Source organism: Engystomops pustulosus, chromosome 7 (genome assembly GCF_040894005.1).
Source record: "Engystomops pustulosus chromosome 7, aEngPut4.maternal, whole genome shotgun sequence".
NCBI lineage: Eukaryota > Metazoa > Chordata > Amphibia > Anura > Leptodactylidae > Engystomops > Engystomops pustulosus.
This window is the reverse complement of record NC_092417.1, coordinates 60,973,846-61,000,147: the sequence shown is the minus strand read 5'-3', so window position 1 is coordinate 61,000,147 and position 26,302 is coordinate 60,973,846. Positions and strand designations below refer to the sequence as shown.

The 26,302-nt window shown below is 40.3% G+C and overlaps 1 long non-coding RNA gene across 2 annotated transcripts in view; it reads right to left on the bottom strand.

Annotated features, from left to right (window-relative positions):
- Positions 1-2,259: 2,259 nt before the first annotated feature.
- Positions 2,260-26,302, bottom strand: part of LOC140069898 (uncharacterized) — a 73,446-nt gene continuing 49,403 nt past the window's right edge. For both annotated transcript variants that reach the window (XR_011848874.1, XR_011848875.1), the window contains 3 exons: positions 7,808-7,871; positions 4,391-4,581; positions 2,260-3,173 (listed from right to left, as the gene is read on the bottom strand). This is a non-coding gene — a long non-coding RNA (uncharacterized lncRNA). The remainder of the gene's footprint in view (positions 3,174-4,390; positions 4,582-7,807; positions 7,872-26,302) is intronic.

Sequence of the window (26,302 nt, the reverse complement as noted above, 5' to 3'; positions counted from 1 at the left end):
GACAATTGGAATTTAAAAATGTTGGATTGTCATAAGAATCAGGATTAACACTAAAGCTTCATTACAGACGCCTGTGATATCTGTTACAGCTGATCATTGTAGCCTAGGACTAAAGTACAATAAATTACCAATATCCAGAGGTCCGTTTGTAGCTAGGGGTCATATGTAAGTCGAGTGTTCTTAAGTAGGAGACCGCCTGTACTGTTCTGTAGTCAGTTTTACAGCAGTTTAACATAGCCCTAAACTTATGAAAAGTTAGTATAACTATCCAGATTTCTTTGTGTGATATTCTCCTCTCTCTTCCAGTTTGTGGAGAAGGTGGACACCTAGAACTGATATTATGTCACCTCTCATTCAACATAAGATCGTCAAAAAGCCTGTGGATAGGGCCTTGTAGATAGGGAACTTGTATTTGTGGGAAAACCCCTTTAACCTATTAAGTCAACCTCGGCACCTAACTTACCATTCCATCTTGGATGTCTTGTGACGTCATCAGAGGGCGGTGATCGGTTGCCATGAAAGCCTACAATGTCATTGAGACTTGTAGACTTGCCATGTGTAAAGATCTCTAATAGCCAGCAGATAGCAGGCTATTAGAGATCAGCAGTATATAATATTAGCAATAAGACCCTGCAGGATTTAAGTACCCTGAAGCGTCTGAAATAATGGTAAACATTTTTTTTATAAAATTGAAAATAAATATTATATTTTTTTTTTAAAGTAAAAGTTTAAATTGCTTTCCCTAGATCAAATATAAAAATAAATAAACAGTAAAAACGTGATAGGTATCACTGCATCCCAAAATCTCTGTTCTATCAAATATTAAAAAGATTTTCCCCAGCTGTGAACACAGTAACGGAAAATAGTGCCTAAATGTCCAAATCGCCACTTTTTCCCATTTTTCCATCAATAAATATTTACTGTACATACCGTATATACTCGAGTATAAGCCGACCCGAGTATAAGCCGAGACCCCTAATTTTACCACCGAAAACTGGGAAAAACTACTGACTCGAATATAAGGCGAGGGTGGGAAATGCATTGGTCAAACCCCCACAGTAGTATACAGCCTGCCAGCCCCCAGAAGAATACAGCCTGCCAGCCCCCATGTAGTATTTAGCAGCCCCTAGTAGTATACAGCAAGCCCCTAGTAGTATACAGCAGCCCCCAGTAGTATACAGCAGCCCCCAGTAGTATACAGCAGCCCCCATGTAGTATACAGCAGCCCCCATGTAGTATACAGCAGCCCCCATGTAGTATACAGCAGCCCCCATGTAGTATACAGCAAGCCCTTAGTAGTATACAGCAGGCCCCTAGTAGTATACAGCAAGCCCCTAGTAGTATATAGTAGCCCCTAGTAGTATACAGCCAGCCTGCCCCCACGGCCCTTAAAAAAATAAACTTAAATACTCACCCTCCGATGTCTGCGCGGCTTCCCGATGTCGGCGCAGCTTACCGATGTCCTCGATGTCAGCGCGTCCCGTCTTATTTCTTCTCCGCGGCTCCTCTTCTTTCTTCCTGCACGGACGCGGCCATGTGTTCTTCTAGCAGGCGCATACTATGACGCGGCCGCTGCTGACATCATAGTATGCGCGGGCACGAAGAAAACATGGCCGCGTCCATGCCGGAAGAAAGAAGAGAGAAGAGGAGCCGGGGAGAAGAAAGAAGACAGGACACGCTGACATCGGGGAGCCGCGCTAACATCGGAGGGTGAGTATTAAGTTTATTTTTTTTTCTGTTTGGCAAACTGCGAGGGGCAGGCTGTATTCTACATGGGGGCTGGCTGTATACTACATGGGGACTGGCTGTATACTACATGCGGCAGGCTGTATACTACATGGGGCAGGCTGTATACTACATGGGACAGGCTGTATACTACTGGGGGCTGGCTGTATACTACATGGGGGCAGGCTGTATGCTACTGGGGGCTGGCTGTATACTACTGGGGGCTGGCTGTATACTACATGGGGGCAGGCTGTATACTACCTGGGGGCAGGCTGGCTGTATACTACACCCTCGGCTTATACTCGAGTCAATAGGTTTTCCCAGTTTTCTGTGGTAAAATTAGGGGTCTTGGGTTATACTCGGGTCGGCTTATACTCATGTATATACGGGTAAATACAAATGATCAAATAGTCAAATGGGTCCCAAATTGATAAAAAATTAATAGGGCAGCACATACTGAATAAAATTACAATTTTATTGGCCTCAGAACTTATTAAAATGGAAAATATTTTTAATATTAGAGAAAATGTCATTTGGAACAAAAAATAAAACTCGAAAAACAGAGCCTACAAGAAAACCCCACAAATGTGTTTTTTTGTCAATTTTGACACACTTGGAATTTTTTTCCAGCTTTACAGTACATCACATGGAATATTAAATGGTGCCACAAAAAAAACCCAATTTGTCCCCCATAGAGACTTTCCTCCCGGGTACTCCCAAGTACCTTCTGTCGTCTGTGTGACCGTTACACAACCCCTGGATGTTACGTTTAATTGTAGTACAGTAGTAGGTCTTTTGTAAATGAAGTGAATTCTGAAGAGAAAACCCCAAAATTTTAGGCCTCCAAAAAGTCTAACAAATAGATGGCTTACTATGAAGAGATATATGGCATCTTCAATCTAGAATTGTAGGTATTACATGAAAAAAACATTTGCTAATTTTACCTTTAGGCTTTATAAATTCACCTGTAATGCACCAATTTCTTAAAGCCCTTGGGGAACAGGGTTTGTAGTTATATAATACAGTAGATTGCGAGGTACCTGTTTGCTAGTGTCTTTAAGTTTTAGTAGTCCTTTAACTATCAGGGAAATTTAATATGACACACACCATAAACACATGGAAATCGATGACAGCGTCTTAGTGCTCGGCTCTCTGGGAATTTTATACTGTTGTGCTTTTTTGTCTTCCTGTGAAGTTGCATGCGTTAGACATATCTCCTGTATCCATTTACCTTATAACACTATTACGCTGATGGGCTCTTATCTATTCTAAAGAGCTGATGCCCAGAGACAAATAACAGATTCAGTTCAATTCCCAAGACCGTCCAGTGTTTATAAAACTAATACAGCCAGAGAATCCGGCATCTTTTCAGCCCTTTGGCGATATGAAAAGTTCCGGTATCCTCTTATCTTGCACGCTGTGCTATTTGTGTTCACAAGTTGCAGGTTCTGAAAGTGAAGACAGGACGGAGGAGATAAGAAAAGGAGAAAAACATGTGGACAGGATATAACATAAACAGGATACTGGTTTCTGTGCCATTAAAGTAGAAGAGTCACCACAAAAATGATTTTATCTGATTTAGTAATGCTTATTATAAATGTCTGTAAAATTTTGTGAAATATTTAAGAATGTTGTAATTGTAGAACTGACTTATCCCACACCCAGGAATTATGGGCATTTAAAAAAAAAAAAAATCTATCCCCTTAAGCTAATAAGGGCCACTCACACTCTATAATATAATAGGTCGGATGGATACATTAAAAGAATGGTTTTAAGTTACATTTTAATTACATGATTGACATTAACCTGTTATCCTCAGTCATCCCCCATATAACAGGAAAAAGTTGCCATGTCTCATTTTGGGTAATTCCACAATTCCCGCCTTAGTTGTTTGGCGTTCATACTTGAAATTTATATGCATGTGCCAAGCAACATTTCTATGCAACCAAACAGTTAAAGCGGACAATTCCTTGGTTAGACAAAAGGTATGTGGCGCTATAAACAGTATCGCCCCTGATTCCAAAGCCTAAAAAGCTTAATGATTTGTTGTAAATACAGATGGGAATGTCAGATCACCCTCTCCAAGTATTGATGCCGTCTTTCGATTCACACGATCAGTGGTGATCTCTATAGCATCTGTATGTGTAGGTTGCATGTAGTTTTTATTCTTAATAAAGAAGATTCATTTGAAGTCAACCACTATAAGGTTCCAGTGTGCCGGACACATTTCTGTTTCTTTTCTATAGTTTGTTATTGACCTAACTGAACCATTTATGGGCAATGCCTATACCTGAATTACAAAAGATTGTATATGGACCTCAATGGAAGCTGATAGTAAAATTCCATGCGAGACAGAAAGGGAACCACTCAAAGAGACCCGGATCTACAATAGTACAATAGAACTACAATAGTAAAAAACATCAGAAAATATACAGACATAAGTGAAAACCAATGTAGTTGCTCCATTCAGACCTTCCTAAAGAAGATTGTACCTTTCACTGAGGGGCGTAGTATGCATGTCTCTAACTTATTCAGTTGAATAAGGAAAACACAACAGTCTCTATCTGTTAGAGAAACTCATTGGCCCAGCAGGGCCGATTCTAGCACATTTGCTGCATGAGGCAAAAATTTAAATGCCCCTCCCCTTAATCCTTTAGTAGCCTACCTCTTTTCCCCTGCTATATATGTGGCAGGGGAACAGGAACAAATCGAACAAATCTTTTAAAGGTGTCCACATCCTGTGCAGTAAATGTTGAAAGAGGACTTTATTCCGGGTTCTTCCATCCATGAAGTATCACTGCTGAATTTTCGGCCAGATATGTTCACCTCCGTGCAGCACATCTCCACCCGGTGTCCCTAAAAATACCACAGTCACTTACAGTAGAAAGTCACTTGGATAATAACACTGTGCTCCTAAATATTATATACCCCTCACAACACAACTGACCTCACGCACCCATACATATAAAACATCCCTTCATTAAATACTGTAAATAAATAATACTGGAATTATAGTATGCACAGCACCGCAATAACATATATATAGCACCCCCTAGTGCGTTCAAGCTAATGTATCCCACCCTGTTATTATTAAGTTATATATAGCCCCGAATCATTTTATATACAGTGCCACCCTGACCAATAAATATATACAGCCCCCCTTTAATGTATTTATAGTCCTTAATATACAACCGCCCACCCCAATTAAATTATATACAGCTCTCAAATACAGATCTCCTCCATCTTATATAAAATTTTGCCCGACATACACAGCCCTCCCAGGTTAGTTATATACCTTGCCCCATATACAGCCGCCCACTAGTTTTATTAAAATCCAGCTCCTGAATATAGTCCACCAGCCCTGTTGAAGCCCCCCCCCACGTCAGTTATATACATCCTCCTAAATAGCCCCCTCCAATTTATTTTATTATATCCTGCACATATATATTCCCCCATCAAGCTCATTTATATACAGAGCCCCCCCCCAGTATAAATAGTCTCCGTCCCTCATATGTATATGCTGTTTATATTTATACCCCCAGCAAGCTCATTTATACACAGAGCCCCCCCCCCCCAGAATAAATAGTATCTGTCCCCATATATACTGTTTATATTTATTTCCTACAGTGGTAGGTGTTGTTCATCATCCAATCTGTTCCTCCTGCTACACTCAGGCACTCAGGTATGTGCTTGGACCTATCCTGGGGCCCCCGGCCTTCTACGTACAGGTGACCACACAGCATAATGGTCGGATCAGCGGGAAACATTTCCATCAACTGGTACAAAGCGCCTGAGTGGGTAAGACCATAGCACGTTTCATATTGCCAGTGTATAGACCACATGACCTTTCCTGCTAGTGGATCTTAGTCTACCTGTTTTGTGTGTTTTTTCTTTTCCTCTGTGCATTTATCACGGATACAGGACACCATTATATATAGGTGTCTGAATATGTATTTTTTCCAGGTTGTTTGATTCGTCACTCATGGATGGGTGACATTTTTAACCAAATGAATTAAAGTTTATGAGTTTTATATGTTCACTGCCATGCTGGTAGAGATTTTATATTTATTTCCCCAGGGAGCTCATTTATATACAGAGCCCCCCCCCAGAATAAATAGTATCCGTCCCCATATATACCGTTTACAGGGCCGATTCTAGCATATCTGCTGCCTGAGGCGAATATTAAAATGCTGCCCCCCCCCCCCCCCCGCTCCCTGTTAAGTAAATGCTGAAAACTTTACTAACAAGTAACAACCCTACAGACAGCTCCCTGACACTGTGTGACTGACTACAGGACTACAGGATCTGAGAGGCATTGGTGGCATCTAATACCTTATAGATGACAATCTCTTCCATCAGGAGAACTTTATTCCGGGTTCTCCAATCCATGAAGTATCACTGCTGAATTCACGGCCGGATATCTTCAGCTCCGTGCAGCATCTCCACCCAGCGTCCCTAAAAATACCACAGTCACTTACAGTATGAAGTGTCCTGGATAACAACACTGTGCTCCTAAATAATATATACCCCTCACAACACAACTGATCGCACGCTACCCCACTTATAAAACATCCCTTCATTATATATATTCTACTGGAATTATAGCATACACAGCATCAATCAATATACAACACCCCCAATTTATTAATACAGACCCCTAACATTTAGTTTAAATTATGCAAAGTAATCTATTGTATCCTATAACTAATATATCCCACCTTGTTATTATGTTACATGATTTTACATACAGTGCAACCCTGACCAATGTGAATATATAGCACCCCCTAATATACAGTCCCCCCAGCTTATTTATATACTGTATCCTATACAGCCCCCTCCCAGCTTAGGAATATACTGTATCCCATATACATCCCCCAGCTTAGTAATATACTGTATCCCATATACAGCCCCAGCTTAGTAATATACTATATCCCATATACAGCCCTCCCAGCTTAGTAATATACTGTATCCCATATACACCCCCCCAGCTTAGTAATATACTGTACCCCATATACAGCCCCCCAGCTTAGTAATATAGTGTATCCCTTATACAGTCCCCTCCCAGCTTAGTAATATACTGTATCCCATATACAGCCTCCCAGCTTAGTAATATACTCTATCCCATATACAGCCTCCCAGCTTAGTAATATACTGTACCCCATATACAGCCCCCCAGCTTAGTAATATAGTGTATCCCATATACAGTCCCCTCCCAGCTTAGTAATATAATGTATCCCATATACAGCCCCCCAGCTTAGTAATATACTGTATCCCATACACAGCCCCCCAGCTTAGTAATATACTGTATCCCATATACAGCCCCCCCAGCTTAGTAATATACTGTATCCCATATACAGCCCCCCAGCTTAGTAATATACTGTATCCCATATACAGCCCCCTCCCAGCTTAGTAATATACTGTATCCCATATACAGCCCCCCCCAGCTTAGTAATATACTGTATCCCATATACAGCCCCCCAGCTTAGTAATATACTGTATCCCATATACAGCCCCCCAGCTGTAATATAATATATAGAGCACCCCCCCGCCCCAGTTTAAATGTATCTGGCCCCATGTAATATACACAATACCCCCCCCCCCCCGCCCCAGTTTAAATGAATCTGGCCCCATATAATATATACTGCATCCCCCCAGTATAAAACAATTCTGGCCCCACAAAATATATACAGTACCCCCCCCCCAGTATAAAACAATTCTGGCCCCACAAAATATATACAGTACCCCCCCCCCCCCAGTATAAAACAATTCTGGCCCCATAATACAACATATACAGTAGCTCATTTATATACAGAGCCCCTCAGAATAAATAGTATCCGTCCCCCATATATACTACTTATATATATTCCCTATGCAAGCTCATTTATATACAGAGCCCCCCCCAGAATAAATAGTATCCGTCCCCATATATACTGTTTATATTCATTCCCCCAGCGAGCTCATTTATATACAGAGCCCCCCCCCCCCCCAAGAATAAATAGTCTCTGTTCCCCAAATATACTGTTTATATATATTCCCCTCACTTTCAGCAATACTTGGCCATTAAAAATAATAAAACTTATACTCGTCTCCATGCAGGGTGCTCCCACGGCGCATGGCTCCCATCTTCTCGCTGCTCTTCCCTTTAACTAAAAACAATATTAGAATCCAGAATTGAATATTGAAACTTTAGAATGGATGCTACAATGTCGGGGAATATCAAATGAGGAGATTCCATTGAAATTTACTGAATTTGGGAAACAAAGTTTAACTCCAGCACTCATTCCATGCACTGTAATTTCACTGTACTACAGTCATCTTTGTGTTCTACCTTTTCTTCCTTGTTTTGATACCTGAATTTTTTTTTTATTTGTGTTTCTATAAAAGAAAATTAAATATTTTTTGGGTGAAACAAAAAAGTTTAAATTCCAACAGGTGAAAAACATTGCAGTTTTTAAATTTGGTACAGTACATCTTAGTCCTGGGTTACATTAGAGAAGTCTCCAATTTATGGAATGTGCCTCGACCCAGAAAAATTCCTCAATTATCGAGGGCTTTGCCTGCTAAAGTGCATAGGCAACAGTGCCATAATCTCATTTTAATTCTAGATTACAACAGTGCATAATAATTCACTGGTAAATTGTCCCTATGACATATTGCTCTGGGTGTTTATGCAGGTGCTGGATGATAACCTCCACATTAATTCAAGGATTAAAAAAGCAAAATCATTAGAAATGACCTCAGCATTATATTTGCAAATTAAAATAACCTTAATTAAAGTTCCAACGAAAGTAATGGCTCTCGCCTCCCGCGTGGAGTTAATTTTTTGTTATACAATAAAAGGACCATGACAGCCTCTTCCTATTAACTACATTACATCATCACTATCAAAGACCAAAGGAAATTAATTTTGTTTTTAAACTTCTTGGCATCACTAGGTTTCTTTACTTCACCAAACATCTGTTGTTTTTCTATACATGTCACAAGTGAAGTTTCCCCGATGACATTATTCTCACTTGTTCATGCTGTGATGTTTGTGAGTGAAGAAATGTATGCTACCAGTGGGGAATAGTTTCTGCTCGCATGCTGTAACCGCAAGAATCAATGTTATCCTTTTGTCAAGACTACTTCAATAAGAGAACATTATGTAACTTTCAACAATGATGTGCTCCAAACTCCTTATGATACGGGCGATACACTCCATTTAGGTTATGCACATACACAGCACACAATTTTGTGTCTAATCTTAGGTCTGAGTGTTCCCTTTATCTACTAAAGCAACTGTAACTATTACTTTCATTACTTATGTCCAGCAGTTTCTTTGCTATCCTCCTCAGTTTAGGATATCCCTGCTTATCTCTGAGAGACTATAAAGTGTTTGCACAAGAAACTATATGGATTCTAACTGCTGGAGGGGAGAGTCTGATGCTCCCTTCCCTGCTCACTCTGCTCATACTGATACTCTCTAAGCGTAGCTAGCAGAAGAGCTGTGTCTGTGCAAATTAGTGATGGGAATTTAGTTTCTTTTTAGTGAGCTGCATTTGACTTAGCCCACTAAAAAGAGAAGGCTCTTTGAGCTTCCAAATTGTTCCTTATTTTTCTCTATATAATACAACATTTTAATGTGATGGCCCGCCAGCTTAGCTACACTATAAATATGATTTTATCAAATTAAAATGGTTGTTGTCACTCAACTGGAGGCGGGGTTTATATGTGAAAAGGGCAGGGTTTAGTAAGCCCTCAACCCTCAGCTTGGGGCCAGCTCCCATTGTTTAGCTGAAAGAGCCAGTTTGTTCATAAATGACCCATCATTAGTGCATAAATCTCCCCTTTTCCCTATCAGTCCCTCCATCCCAGTCTATGATTTAGCAGAACTTTTATAATTGTAACTTCAAAATTTTGAAGTATATATTATTATTATTATTTATTATTCTGAAAAATAGTAAAACTAAAAAACATTATATTAGAAAAGCCTAAAAATTCTAATCACCCCTCTTTCCCTAGAACTGATATAAATATAAACAGTAACATTCATAAACACATTAGGTAACGCCAGTTTTTCACTGTGTTTAACGTTTAACCCCATAACGTAAAATAGAGGAAAGAGTCAGAAATGGCACTTTTTTGCCATTTTGAAAAACATAAAAAATTCAATAAAAAGTGATCAAAAGGTTGTACAGTCCTAAAAATAGTAGTGGAAAAAAATTACACCACCCACCCACGCTCTGTACACTGAAGAATAAAAAAGTTATTAGCGCCAGAATATGGCAAAATTAAAAAAAAATTGTACAGGTTTTCATTTTTGAAAATGTATGAAAACATTATAAAACCTGTACAAATTTGGTATCCCTGTGATCGCACCGACCCAAAGAATAAAGTAGACCTGTCATTTGAGGCGCTCAGTAAAAGCGTTTTTTTACCGCTTCCCAGTACATGACATGGGATAATAAATCCAATCACTATGAAGTACAATTTGTTACACAGAAAACAAGCCATGACACAGTTCTGTACATGGAAAAATTAAAAAGATGATTTTTGAAGGTGGGTAGCGAAAAATGAAAACGCAAAAAGGAAAAAGGGCCTTACTGGGAAGGGGTTGGACGATGAAATAAAGAATATCAAGTTTTATCCTGGACCCTTAGTGTCATGGATTTCGTTTTATCGTTGCTGCCATCGTCCATGACCCCTGGTCTGATTCTGCATAAACGAGGTGGATTACTAAACAGTGAGCTGTAGCCTCTGTTTTGAACTGTGCTCTCAAGAGCTTACAATCTATTAGGAGGAAGGAGGTACACAAGTGATGTAAGAGATTATACAATGGTTGAGTCATTCTTTAAGGTTTAAGAATAAATAACTTAACACAATTGGTAAAGTTCTTTTATTACCATCAAAAAAAGCTTAGCAGACCAAACAGATATACTGTAGATTGCCAGAGCACTATGGTAGATTACAATATTGCAGTAGTCTCTTGAATACGATAGTCAGGATTACAGGGATACAGCGACCAGCAGCACACATGTGGTCAGGATAATAAAAACTGTCACTGTAAGCCTTATGCATTGGATTTGATCCCTAAGGCAGATCCAATTCACTCCCGCTCAGGGATGAATTTAAACTATCTGCTGCCTTAGGCGAGCTATATAACGGCGCACCCTCCACCATATCCAAAAATAATATATATCAGGTTATCTTTTTTTATTAAGCGGGTTTTTTCATGCAGTGTCTCACACCCATGCTGACATTGGGTGTAAAGAGACACTAGTTTTAGGTTTTCTGCACCCCTGATACTTCCCCACATCTTGCTGCAGGTGGTGCTGCCTGCGGCAAGAGGCTCAACTCGCCTCATGGATGGTGCTCCCCTGCTCCCACCTAACAAGGGCAGTCCCAGAACTCACCCTAAGAAACTGGGTCCCCCTTATGTCTCACTTAGTATTCCACCATGTTTCTGGAGAGGGGGTATGAGTAGATCAGATACAAGGTTCTGCCACTAGGATGGTAGACAATGGCAGACAATGGATGACTTTTGGCACAGCGGTGCCAATAATGCAGAGCAAAGCGGCAGCTGCCATGTCAGGATGTAAAAATAAATTAAAGTAATGTAAGGATAATTACATTACGTGTAAAGCAAAATACCTACAAACTACTGAAAGAGATATGTGGTTCGACACTCATAGAATGTCCATTACATTTGGGTATTTTATTCTGTAAATCATACTACAACCTGGTATGTGTGCTACTTTTTTAGGATTCAGAGTCCTCCTTAATGAAATCCTGAGAAAAAAAAATAAATGTGTATCCAGTCACCTAGAAGCAGTTCTCAGATGGATTTCTTGTGAAAAAATAACAAGACTGTCAAGTGAAAATAACCCCTTTTGGTCTCTGGCTGAAATTTATGATTGCCGCACCAATACTTTGTTTTAACAGATGGGACTTTATCAGCAAATTATGTGGGCGCTTCACCAACTTCCCAGAGCAATGGAGGAGTGCTTCTGTTTACTTGGGCTCTTATCTTTACTCTCAAAACTGCATCTGAACCACAAATATGTCATTTTTTGCCAACATAAGAGGCAAAATAACTGCTCTGTATATTATTCCACTTTTATTTTTAGAAGGGTCTGCCAGTTGTAGGTACCTGTGCCGGGAGGGAAATGTAACCCTGGGCAAGGGCTGACAGCACAGTACATAGAGGGTGTAAGCACTGTGGATTGGTATATATGGATGTGTGCTAAAAACTGCAGTAATTTAAGTTTAGATGTAGTCAGATTAATTGAGAACCAAGACAGATTATAATGTACTTGTGCAGAACCTCAAAAGAAAATCTGTGAAAGATTCCTAATAGGTGCAAGTTTAATGCGCTAATGCTTTCAGGAATGCCTGCATACTTCTTACAACATTTTTCCTTCACTACACAAGTTTTTTTTTCCTAAATCATTTGGACTGGAGAAAGAAATGTGGTTTCTTCTCACACTACTACATTTTCCATGATGTGGCACAGAGAGTTGTGCTACTATAGAAGCATAAATGGAAAAAAGGACCATTGAGAATTTACAGTTGCTGTCATTTGTGGTGTTTTGGATTAACTAGAAGAAAAGGAGACATAACTGTAGCTGCTATAGAGTGAAGATATGTAGTAAATTGGCCATAAGTATTTGATAGCTAAAACATTTGGCTAAAAGCTATTGCTATTACACTGAGCCTGTCCAAGCATGCATGTGTTTTCAATGGGGTGAAGTGAATAATAGAGCCGTCAAATACAAAACATACTTTTTTTCATGGAACAAATGTTCAGTTATCTACTGAAAGTAGGTACACCCCCAAACATAGCATAGTTGGCCCTCATTGCAGTTGCCATGGTTATCAACTTTGCTGTTATGAGCACCACATCTTCTCGAAAAAGTTGTATTGTTGACCGAAGCCTTCTTTCACATTCTGCTGGGCTAAACCACCCAAGCATCATAGATAAGTATGGTTCAAGGAGTCCCTGCTTCCTTCGCAACAACAGTGCAGCAATCATGTTCCAGAGGTTCTGCAATGGCTTCTTTCATTATATATAATTATGATGCGTGGAGTCTCGTACCCAGAACAGTGTCCATGAAATCCAGCCACCATACAGTCCAGGATTCACAGACCAATCATAGTCATGTGATTTAGCTGTGAAAGGAGTTGTCCAGAATAAAAGAAACTCATTATATATGGCTAGGGGCTATAGAATTAATAAATCACTTATACTCTCCTTTCTCCATGCCCATATTCAGACATGGTGGTGCCCATTACCACTATTCTCTGTATACAGCAGCTGGCGGTAACATCACATCAATGGCCTTGCACCTTCTACAGACTGAAACTGCTGCTGTAGCAGTCGTAGCTGTAGCCTCACTGTCAGCCTCTGTATACAAACAAAGGCCCGTAGTAATGGGGTGCTGCCACAGCTGAATGGGTAGGTCACGAGAAGTGAGTATAGGTGTTTTATTATTTTTACAGGCTCCCATATATGAAATGAATTTTATTCCTGGACAACCAATAACCAATATTGAAACATCTCTCTTCCCAGTCTCAGCATAAACACATTGTAGCATAAATCGGATGAAAATAAAGATTATTTACCTCCTTACAATTGAGTGCGATTCTTGCATTTGTCACTTTTTTTTTAGCCTACCAAGTAAATGTAAAAATAAGTCTTGTGAACCTGAGTAATGAAAATATCTTCTTAAATATATCTTCTTTTTATAGACAAGAGAAGTTACAGTCATGTCTGTGGTTTGTTGTATTCTAGTGTTGTATACAGCAGTACATATGCACTTCTAAAATCCAGCTTTGACTCTTTGCTTATAATGTATATTGTGAGCAGAATGGACATGAGGCAATTCATTCTGCTCTGCCAGCAATGGTAATAAGACAAAATTCATAAAGTATATTGTAATCTAAAATGGACTGTGTAGGTTAGAAACCCCAGTTTCAGCTATTTTATGGAGGAACTCTGAGTTGAAACGTTGCCATATCTTGATCTACTCAAGATCCAGCACATCCACACACAAGATCACCATAATGGGTTATACTACATAAAAATAGATTTATTTTTACATAAAATGGTGCCCCTATAGTGATCTGTCGCACTGATATACATAAAGAAGTAGCAATGAGGTGTGACCTTAATGTTATTGCTAGAAACATGTTTAATACTAGAGGATCAGATATGAAGTTGGTATCAAACTGGTCACATTGTCCAATTCATGCAGAACATATTATGATACAGTTATCTGCCCTGCATTCTTCTAGATGTGCAATGCAGGTACCTGGCTGGAAAGATGTGATGTTGGTCTCAGTTACACAAAATACATCAAAGCCTCCTCATGATTTGTAAAGGTAGATATAAAATGAGATGTAAAAACTACGGGCTCTCATTCATATGCAATACAGCTTGGTAACTACATGTCTAGGAGTGAAATCAGCAGAATTTAAGGACTGTCGTGTGAGGAATGGTACCAGAAGCACAGACAACATTTTCTGTTATTCCATGTTTGGTTAAGCTGCTCAGACATTTCTACATAGTAACTGATATCCAACCTCTGGATTCTATACTATCAGACAATCAGGGAAGACAAAGATGGATCCAGATGTATGGTGCAATTAGGGGAGTTCTAAATAATAATCCTTTATTTATATAGCCGACACAGATTACGCAGCGCTGCACAGAACTTGTCAAATCAGTCCTTGTCCCCAATAGGGCTCACAATCTAATCAACCTACAAGTATGTTTTGGAGTATGGGAGGAAACCGGAGGAACTGAAGGAAACCCATGCAAACATGGAGAGAACATACAAACTCTTTGCAGATGCTGACATTGATGGAACCCCAGAACTGCAAGGACCCCAGCATGTGCAAAGCTGTAGTGCTAATCACTGAGCCACCGTGCTCCCCAAATACACAAAGACACGTCACTTGTTTTAGTTTTGAATTGGGAAGAGCTAATAGACATGCCTACTGCTCTCTCTGATTTTGGCCTGTTTTCTGACCACTCTATAGCATGTATGTTAGACATAATTTATACTTCTAGTTGTGACTTCAGAGTGTACTAGGTTAATTCTTTGGTTTATGATTTTGTCTTGACGTACCTTTCTGGTTTTGATTCAGGTAGCTGACTGTATTTTTTCTATTCTCTTCACCTTACTTAGCGTAGAGAACATCACCAAGTCATCATTAAGGGTGGTCCTCAAATATGCAGGGACAGTTTGGGAGGGGTTTACGTATTGGAGTTTGTGAACTTTCCCCCTCCTCTCCCGACAACAAATTGCAAGGAACCGGCCATTTCTCAGCATCATCTCATATAATTGTGTGCAGTTTACTCAAAAATAGCACAAGGTATTGAGGGAGATTTTTCAGCACTTGGCAGTTTGAAAGGAATTGTGAAAAAAAACTACGAACACCCTGAAATAATTGCAATCCCTTGCAAACTGACAGGATTTGCATATGTGCCCCCTTTTTATGCCAGCTCCATGGCAAGTGGAGGGGTGTGAAGGGGGGTGTGCCGGTGTTGGGCATTTCTGCACACTTGCTATAGCCTGCGACTGTTGACCTGAATGGTTTCTGGTAATATCACAATTCTATTGTAAGGCAGCACAGCTAACCACCAGATGTATCAGGAGGCCGGAGCCCCCTGATGTATCCGATGCGGCAGAGGGGCAGGTCTTAGATCTTACGCTAGTGCATGATGCACCAGCATATGACAAATGTCCCCAATTTTTTGCACTGGTCAGGTTGTTTTGTGTGTCATGATTTTTAAAGAGGCATGTGACATTTTGATGGTATAGATTCCATGCCAACATGAAATTGTCACAAGAGTGGAGATAAGACTCCCAAAATATGGTGAATCATAAACAGCTGATAATGACTATAATGATATATGCAATCATAGAGGTATAATCACTGTACATCAAAGCTTAAAAGACATCTACCTCCAGGATCAAGAATTGTAAACCAAGCACAAGGACATACTGGTGTGTGCCCCCTCTGTCAGGATCTGCTCTTCTTTTAGCTTCCCATGCCTCTGTTTTTAAGGGGGGAAAAAGCCTTTAAATATTATGCAAATGAGCTTCTGGGGCTCCAGGCTTATTTGCATTATTTTTTGGAAAAAAACAGGGCATAAGAAGCTAAAAGAAGACCAGATCCTGCCAGAGGGGTACACACCAGTATGTCAGTGTGCTGGGTTTACAATCCTTCATTCTGGTGGTAGATGTTCTTTAAACTGGCTTTAGAGATTACATAAATTGAATCCCCATTAACATCTAGGTTTATGGGTGACTCTTGGCCATTCTTTTCTTGAAAACTACAGAGAGAACCAATGCCACCTGATTTCATAATCCTCCCAATAGCAGGCTTTGGACATGAGTCAATTATTCGCTATAAATATCAGACAATGGAAGGATTCCTCAATTGATGGCTACGGGCTTCTTGTCTATATTTATCATCCTCTTGGGAGGAATAATTATATCATTACACTGCTTTGAATTATTCATTGGTTTTGTAATGATATATAAGGTAATGCTGACAGACTGACAAGTGGGTGACACGGAGGTTAGACTGCAGGCATTAAATGATTCTATGGCATCCCTCTAAAGCTCATCCCAACCTAACCGATCACTATTTAACCTGATCCAAAAATAATAATAAGACTTATGTTTGCATTAACCGGTTAAGCAGTGTTCAGAATGTGCGTGGTATTAATTTTAGTCAGCGTTTCTTGAAATGCTGGCCATATGAACTTCTGTCTATGTAACACTGGCTAGCTGTTGTTAAATATAGGTGCAATCACATTGACCTCTAGGAACGTTAGTGCTATTCCTCAGCCACAGCTGTAATCGGAATATTTGAGTCAGATCAGCAGCTGCACAAAGCTTTGAATGTAAGATGCTTTGACTGATCTGCAGTCTGGTGGCATTTCACAACAGACATTGTAGCCTCTCAAGGGCTCATACTTTGTTTTATTTACTTCATCTGTGTATACATCTTCTATTTATTCAAAGCACATGCTCGGTACAGACACTTGAGTTCTCCAAAGCTGATGAATAATCTAAATAATTGAAGAAAGACATGTATAAGAGGCCCTGCTGAAGGTCTTAAGACGATAAAAATGTTCAGTCGTTGCTACACCATCTAGTGGCATACAATTAGGTAACATTGGAGGAGAATGGAAGAGATTGTTAGCCAGAGAAGAAATTAGAACCTCCCTTGAAACACTTGTATAAAATAATTTTGAGATGTAATATATAGCACTAGCACTAAATATGCCGAGTACAGGCAGTGTTACATACAAGATTTTGGGTTTGTACTTAAGTTGAATTTGTATGCAAGCTATATTTTAAAATTGTAGCTCCAGATAATTTTTTTTTTCTCCAAAATTTTTTGCTGTAATGGAATCAGGGATTATGAATAAAACTTCATTACTGGCACCTAACAGCTGATCTTTGCAGCCTTGGACTAAAGGAAAGCATCCAGGAAGCTCCACCAGAGGTCACAGTGGGCAAAGAGGTCCGTCTGTAACTAGGGGTCATCTGTAAGTCGGGTGTCCTTAAGTAGGGAACTGCCTGTAATGGGTAAATAAACTGAAATATGCTCCCTACACTAAGTAATGTGCAGAGGAATGGAGACGAGAAGTACTACAAAAGCCAAAGAGCCAAGGTTACTAGCATGGTTGATACATATATAACATATTCTGAAGACAAGAAACAAACCAGGTCCATGCCAATAGTCACAACAAGTGTATAAGTCCAAATTATAAGTTTAAACATTTTTAAGAAAAGCAAAATATCCAAATCCAATAACAACAAACAGCCTGGAAACTAGGAAATCAATCGCCCCCCCGGGGCCAGTCAGGAGGATTTTTCCGGCCAGTATTCAGGTGTAGGACACATCTAAGGGTTTTAACCCTTGTCTGACAATCTGCCTCATACTGCCAGCATACTCCACCCTCATGATCCCAGAGGATACCCTTAATTGATGAGCCGTCATTTACTTTGCACTATGGCTTAGGAACTTTAACCTATAATCTGTTTTTTCTTTGTTTGCCTTATCTGTATACAGACAGATTAACCAATATTTCAGGCGTGTTACATCTTCCTGTACCTATAATAACCTCACTGCAAAAAGAGAAATGTAAACTATGTTAATAATGTGAGAGCCAAGTTCATATCTGAAAAGCAATAGGCTATAAAACGTTGGACTTTTTAGAATAATGATAATTGGTAAATCTTGTAGACTCTCTGGCTACTCTCACATTCTTCTTAAAGCAATTTGCATGCATTAGCTCTTAAGGAGTCCAGTGAAATCATGCTAAATGCCTTCTTTTAAAGGTATACTGACAAAAAAAAGCAAACTAAAACACCATTACGGTAGCAACATCTGGATGAGGCTGTCAGTATCCTGTCTATGCCTGCCTCACTCTTGTGGTTGTTGATGTTGTATTCTATCCCTGCCTGTAGGGGGCGTTGGCCCTTTACGAAACTCCACACCTTGCTGTACTACTCTTAATACTTTTAAGGGGTCTAAAAGGAATGCAGCATCCATGCACCATTCCATATGATTTTAAGATCTGTATTTTGGGCACTAGGATTGGGGTGAAGGGGTCAGCCGAAATGATTCTCTATTCCATGGAGGGTCTTTTGATGGTAAGAAAGGTCATACTGTACAATTGGAAGAATGTGACAGAGCCCAAGGTCCAGTTATGGACTAGTAAGATGGATAGTATGATTATGGGAGAATGCTATGAGATGAAACAAGAGGGGGCTATAGACAGATTGCGTAAAATGTGGTTTGATAACTCCAGAGGCCTTGTCAGCAACTGCTGAATCCATTTTTATGGCGTGCGTAATCACCAGCCACCGGGGGGAGGGAAGGGGAGGGTCTTGGGGGGAAAAGAGGGGAAATATTTTATACCGATCTGTATTACGACAGCTTTTGAATTGTTGAGGAAAGCCAAATATGTAGTGATTCTGTAATGTAAATGTATATTCGCTGTGTTTATTGCTGTTATAGTAATTATGAATTTTATGTCTATGCATTTTGTATAAGATGATTTGTTTAAATAAAGTAAATTTAAAAAAAACTTTTAAGGGGTCTAAATGGTAAAAACTGATGGGATCACTTGGATTATGCTTCTTAGGTTAGGTGACACAGTGGCTCCACAATCCGCTGCACATTACAGTTATGTGGGATATCTACTTTAACCCCTTAAGGACGCAGCCATTTTGTAGCTTAAGGCTCAGCCCGATTTTTTGGATTCTGACTTGCTTCGCTTTATATGGTTATAACTTTTTAACACTGTTACTTATCAAAACGATTCTGAGATTGTTTTTTCCCCACATGTTGTACTTCATTTTAGTGGTAAATTTTGGCAGATAAGTTTTGCTTTTATTTACAAAAAAAAAGAAAATATGATAAATTTTTTGAAAAATTTGCCATTTTCGAAATTCTAAATCATTGCGTTTTCAGGCAGATAGATGTACCACCTAAATAAATTGCTGAATAACATTTCCCATATGTCTACTTTACATTTTCACCATTTTTGAAATGTCTGGATAATTTATTTTGATGTCACGCGGCTTACAAATAGAATATCGCTTTTCCGGATTTTCAGAATTGACTATTTTGGGGATAAATACAGTTTTGAATGAAATTTTACATATTTAGCATCAAACCCCCTATATAACCAACCCATTTTCAAATCTGCACCCCTCAAGCTATCAGAAACAGCATTTACAAAGATTGTTAACCCCTTGAGATCTTCATAGTAATTGAATCAAAATGGAGGTGAAATTTAGAATGGTCATATTGTTCCCTTATACGTTCATTTAGCACTAAAATTTACACATTTCCAAAATATAAAAAGAGAAAACCCACCATACAATTTGTTCTGCAATTTCTCCTGAGTACAAAGACCCCCCACATGTGGCTGTGACTTGTTTTATGGGGGCACAGCGAGGCGCAGAAGGGAAGGAGGGCCCTGCAGCTGCCAGGATTTTAGTTTCCTCATTGGCCCCTTTTGAAGGCTATAAAATTTTCGCTTTTTCGTTATTGGGGCCATGTGACGGCATTTTTTTTGCGGGATGAGATGCTTTTTCCATTGTTACCATTTTGGGGTTGCTATCACCTATTGTTGAAAATTTAGGAACTTTTTTTGAGGGCAGGAGTAGAAAAGCATCAATTCTGTACTGGATTTTTTACTTTTTTTTTTTTTGGTGTTCACCGTATAGACTAATAATCATGTTATCTTTATTCTATAGGTTGATACGATTACGGGGATACCAGACATGAATATATTTTCTAACGTTTTACTAAATTTGTCAAACAAAACCCTAATGTGGGGAAAAATCTATCATTTATGTATTGCCGTCTTCCAAGTGGTATAACATTGTTACGTTTTTGGCTACGGAGCTGGTTGATCGCTTGTCTTTTGCGGGACATGTTGTACTTTGCACCAGTATCATGTCTGAGTACATATGGTTTTTTGATCGCATTTTATAGCATTTTTTGTGGGATTGAAAAGGTAAAAATCTGAATTTTTGGAGGGTTTATAACAGTTTTTTTTACGGCGTTTATCGTGGGGGTTCAATAATGATTTACTTTTATTCTACGGGTTGTTACGGACGCGGTGATACTATATATGTGGGGTTTGTGTTATGATTTAGACTTTTTTTTGAGTTATATGTCTCTTTATATGTTTTGGGGGTTTGGGGCATTTTTAGTGATTTATGACTTTATTTTTTTATTGAATAACTTTTTTTTTTTACTTTTTCACTTTTATACCATGGGACATGAACAAGCAATCATCTTATTGCTTCTTCATGATAATATTCTGCATTACTGATGTATTGCAGAGTATTATCAGTGTCAGCCTATACACTTGCATAGGCTGGCACTGTGCCAGTAAGATGACGTCACAGACGCCATCTTACCGGCAATTCTTGCAAGTAACTCTGGGGTCCAGATCGGACCCCAGAGTTGCTATAGCAACGATCGGCGCCCCCCGAAAACGGTTCGGGGGGGGGGGGGGCGATCGTGGGGGAAAGACCCCCCAGATGCATGTTAGATGCCGCGGTCGCGCTGACCGCGGCATTTAACGGGTTAAGCACCCGCGATCGGAGACAACTCCGATCGCGGGTGTTACACTGGGGTGCCGGCTATTAGTTACAGCCGGCACCCCGTGTTTCCCGATGCCGGTTTGGCTCTGATCCAGAGCCGAGCCGGCATAAGCGCCGTGGCGGATATATCCACCACTGAGTGCTAAGTCACTGCGCTCCGTGGCGGATATATCCGCCACGGAGCGTGAAGGGGTTAATAATAATAATTCTTTGTTTATATAGCGCCTACAGATTGCGTATGGGGAGCCCATGGGGCTCACAATCTAAACAACCTACCAGTATGTTTTGGAGTGTGGGAGGAAACCGGAGGACCCGGAGGAAACCCACACAAACACGGAGAGAACATCCGAACTCTATGCAGACGTTGACCTGGAACTAGAACCCAGGTCCCCAGCGCTGCAAGGAAGAAGTGCTATCCACTAAGCCAGCGTGCCACCCACGGCAGGCTACAACCATTTGCAGCCATTTTTACCTTTAAAGTTTAAAAAGAAACGTGTGAACCTGAGCTATACATTAGCCAGGATAGAAAACTATCCTAGATGAGGAGAAATGTTAGCTACAACTCTAGTCCATTATTCTGATACAACTGCTCCACATTAATCAAATAAAAAATACAAGCCCAAATCCGAACTGTTGGGGAGAATCTCTTTATAGCACTAGTCTTTAAAAACTTGTCACCATACACAATGGCCAGGATGAATAGAAAGGAAGAATATACTATAGGCCTGAAGCCCTTGAAAGACAATAGATGCAGCACTCACCGTCCGTGCAAACAGTTCATCTTTATTAGATTCTCAATGTGGGGATAGCACCATCCACGGCAGTTTCACATGAGTTCATGCTTCAAGCCATGTTTTATAGGCATAATTAAAAAGAAGTATACTACTAGTTTTAACCATACAAAATTGTAGACAGTGAGTGTATTGTTAGAAGCAACAGAACAAAAATAAATGGATTTATATTCCAGGGTTGTAGCTAGACCTGATTAACTAAACTACACTGCTATGAGAGATCTCTTCAGTAAAGGGCTCCACAACCCCATCCCTGCTGCTGTTGTAGTCAACGAAGAAATATAAAATCAGAGAAGTTTCAGAAGACACCCCCACTGGTTCTTCCTACCTACTTTGTTGATGTCCAATGTTCAAATTTCCGAGCCTGATACAACCTATGTCTTGCATTCCCGATTTTGTCCGATTGCAGCCTTTAACTTGGACTTTATCTGACTATTCTCTGCCTGGTTCCTGATGCGTCATATGTGTACTCTGACAGGCCTGGGCCTGCTGTCATCTACTTCTGGACTGTTCCAAGAGGTGTCCTTGTCACAGTAAAGTCCAGTTCCCTGTATGGAAGTTTAAGGGTGGACACTTATGAAGACACTTTGATGCCTTTTTGGGTTAGGTTGCAGCTGAACTGGTTAGTGAAAGCAGTGGGTCCACAATCCATTGTTTGGTACAATATGTGACTTGGAGAATCTGATTGTTGGTCACATGATACATCTGTGGTGCAGAAAGGAGTGGATAGCTCACAAACAAAAGCCAATGTCAGGTTACCTCCATGACAATATATGTCATGGGCCAGAGAATAAACAGGTTTGTAGGAGGTCTACTTTAGGGAATTGGTTTCCTAACTAGTTTAGAACAACAGCAGACAATAGCTAAACTTACCCAATCAGACATTTAGGGTGGGATTTATTGTTAAGCGGGGTTCTTGTGCCTGTTTTTAGATGTACAAGTGTCTTGTGGCTTCTTGTATGTCAGATTTATTATAGTGGCTTAGACAGCAGAATAAATGTGGCATATGTGGCGTTTATGTCTGCATTGGATTTGCGACAAGTTGCACATTTTTGCACAACCAATTCCTGAATATAGGCCCAATTTGTGATTTTTTTCAAAAGTCACACTTTAGAGATGAGCGAACATGCTCGTCCGAGCTTGATGCTCGGTCGAGCATTAGGGTACTCGAGACGGCTCGTTGCTCGGACGAGTATTTCCCCTGCTCGAGATCGAGCATTTAATTAAAAAAAACACAGTGAAGAACAATGAAGAATAGAATAAAAACAGTGAACACAGGATCATTTAAGATAAAAACACAGTGCAGAACACAGTGCAGAATAGATTACAGATGTTCGGCACATCTGCTTACTTGTCGGGAGATACGCGCGGAACGGCGCGAACAAAATAGCATGTGAAGAACAATATATATGTGTGAAGAACACATTGCAGATGTATTTAAACATCTGCAATGTGTTCTTCACACACATATATATTGTTCTTCACATGCTATTTTGTTTGCGCCGTTCCGCGCGTATCTCCCGACAAGTAAGCAGATGTACCGAACATCTGTAATCTATTCTGCACTGTGTTCTGCACTGTGTTTTTATCTTAAATGATCCTGTGTTCACTGTGTTCACTGTGTTCACTGTTTTTATTCTATTCTTCACTGTTCTTTACATCTGCTAACTTGTCGGGAGATAATATACGCGCGGAACAGTGAAGAATAGATCGCAGATGTTTGCAAATTATCAGAAGACATTATTTTTCAATTAAATAACACATTTTATTCCTGAACCATGGTCCCTTTGAAAAATGCTCGGGTCTCCCATTGACTTCAATGGGGCTCGTTACTCGAAACGAGCACTCGAGCATCTGGAAATGTTCGGCTCGAGTAACGAGCACCCGAGCATTTTAGTGCTCGCTCATCTCTATCACACTTCATAAATCCACATTTGGATTTGCTTTATATAACTGGCCTAAGTAGGCTAAAGTCAAAAGTGGAGAAGTTTGGCCAATGTAGTAGGAAAAAGAAAACCAGCAAATGAGACAAGAGTGAGGCATTGGGGCTTATTTACTAAGGGTCCACGGCCGAAATTTCATAGTTTTTTCCAACGTTTTCGGGATTTGCACTGCTGGGACAGGTATTTAACTGGGGATTGTGTCCCACGCAATCGGATTGTGGTGCAGCTACGCTGGCTTTCATGCAACACAAATCAGGGGGCGTGCCGTTGGACAATTCGACTGATTTGGACTGATAACGGAATTTAACTTTCATATTGTGGCGCAAGACAATGCACGTACATGCACCAGGAAAAAGAAGGTGAACTCCATCGGACCTGAGCGGGAAAGCAGGATCTTAGTGAATCACGGCAGAGTGAATTATCGTCGGACAATGCACTTTCGTAAACTCCGCCGGACCGGGTAAGTAAATGTGCCCCATTGTCTGGCAGAAATCTACTATGATAACTCCCCCCCCCCCTCTAGATTTCTTGTGTAGTAGCAAAGCAGAATTCCTAATCCAACTCATTTAAATTATATGTAAAAAATAAACCCTAAATATATGGGTTTTAAATCTTTTAAGAACATTAAAAAGAAAGTCTTACATGTGAATTAGCAGGACACTGTTTTTGTATCTACTGAATTTCAATTACCAGTCGCCCACTTGTGGACACCCTTTAAACCCATGTATGACCCTAGGCTTTAAAGGATACTTTACACTGCCCCTTTACCCCCCAGCACAAGAAGTCTCTTTGCCCATTTCTATATATATATGCGCCACCAGCCAAAGCCCTCAAATCATTTGCTGACAATGCAATCTATTTTAAAAGTACAATGTTAAACATTCTCCACCATTACAAGCACTTTTTACAGCCCAATTTCCTCTGAAAGTTTTACAGGGGGGGCTGTTGAACAGTAAACGTAGAGCGTATAGCTGGGTTTCATTTAGTAACACAGTTGTAAATAAAAATTATGGACTTCTAAATAATAATCATGCCGTAATAAGATCTTCTTTACCTGAGGTGCTTGTGAAAAAAGTTTTCTTCTTGGCAGGACCTCAAATTATTAAGATAAAGCTAAAATCTGGTGCATAAACTGCCTTAGTTCATTCCCCGGGGAGTAACTAAGTAAGGTTACAATTGTTTTACAGCACCCAAGTAAATCCATAGTACATTATTATTTTTAATTTTCTTTTATTGGACTTTAAGAATTTAGCATGACATCATTACAATATGAAATACCCTGGGAAATAATGTTAAATTGGGGGTGGGGGGGTTGTTTCTAAGGTCATAAAGTTAAGGAAATATAAATAATAATCATGGTTTTGAAGGATGGATTATGGTAATACAATATTATAATACATCAATCTAACAAACAGAATCCTCCAATTGTAGTACAATGCCTCCTTCAGAGGACCTGTCTGCTCTTTTGTTTTAGGAAACATTATTTTACATGAAAGACAATGCTGCTCCCCCACTTCTGCTCTGTAATATACTACCAGCATTGGCTTTCTCAAGGTGACAAGTCCTATTTACGTTACCAGCTGCATCATCATCTCTTTACCTCAACCTCCATTATACACTTATGTTATTGGTTATTGTGACTGATATGGAATACATTTTGGTATGACCTCCACTTTCCATATGGCATTCCAACAGCCATCTATTTTATATTTTTCTAGCGGGCTTTGTTGTTACAGCTTTCACATCCACTTTATTGAAGAAACGAAAAAAGAGACAGGCGCTTCCTAGTGCAGATAAGCGTGATTCTTTATAGAGGGTGCTCATGGTGGAATGTAGTTGTGCTCAACTTTGCTTGTTGTGCAGACAGGCACAACACTGTCAGTGCGTAGTAAGGGTGCTGCCACGTCCTTGCCGGTGAGGGTGTCCCCGGTTTGTACAGATATAAAGAGGTTGTGGATCTGGAAGTAAGAGGAGCCTAATTTCCTCAACAGGTGCCAGATAAAAATAAGGACTTTCTTTGCGGCGCTACCCGCATGGTCATGAGTAAGCTCACCTGAGCGAAACGCGTAGGTCATTCCCTGCAGACCATGACAATAGAGGCTGTGTACCTTGCCTAATGTTTTTATGTTTTTTGGAACTCCAATAAAAGCAAAGTTTTATCGTAATACTCCCCTGAGACGCTGGATCGTTCTTCTTCGTTTGATATCATATCATAGACCCTAAGTCCGTGGGGTTCATCTCGCTGTCCGTGCGAAAGGGGTTTTCTACACAAGGTGAGCTGAACTTCTCTGATCTCATATATGTGTTTTCCATAATATAATGTGTATTTTACATAAATACATACATAGAAATACATATGTTACTTACTCTTTGGTTGTCCAAGGTGGCGGCCATGATGGCGGGCAGAAGTTCAGGTGTCTGTTGTTCTGGGGGGGGGGGGCGAGGGGGGGTCGGTAGGGTAGATGGGCAGAGGGTGGGCGGCCAGAGTTAGGGCTGGGGGGGGTAATGGGGGGTAATCTGGAGTTCGGGGCAATGGGGTTATGAGGCATGAGTTCCAGGGGAGGGGGAGTTGGGGGGTAGGGGTAGTGAGAGCCCCCGGAGTTCGGGCAGGCAAATTGCAGTAGTGGGCGGAGTTTGGGCGGGGGGTAGGGGTGCGATATCGGGCAGAAGCGGGCTGGGGTTCGGGTGTGGGGGGGCTTGTGGTAGCGGCGCA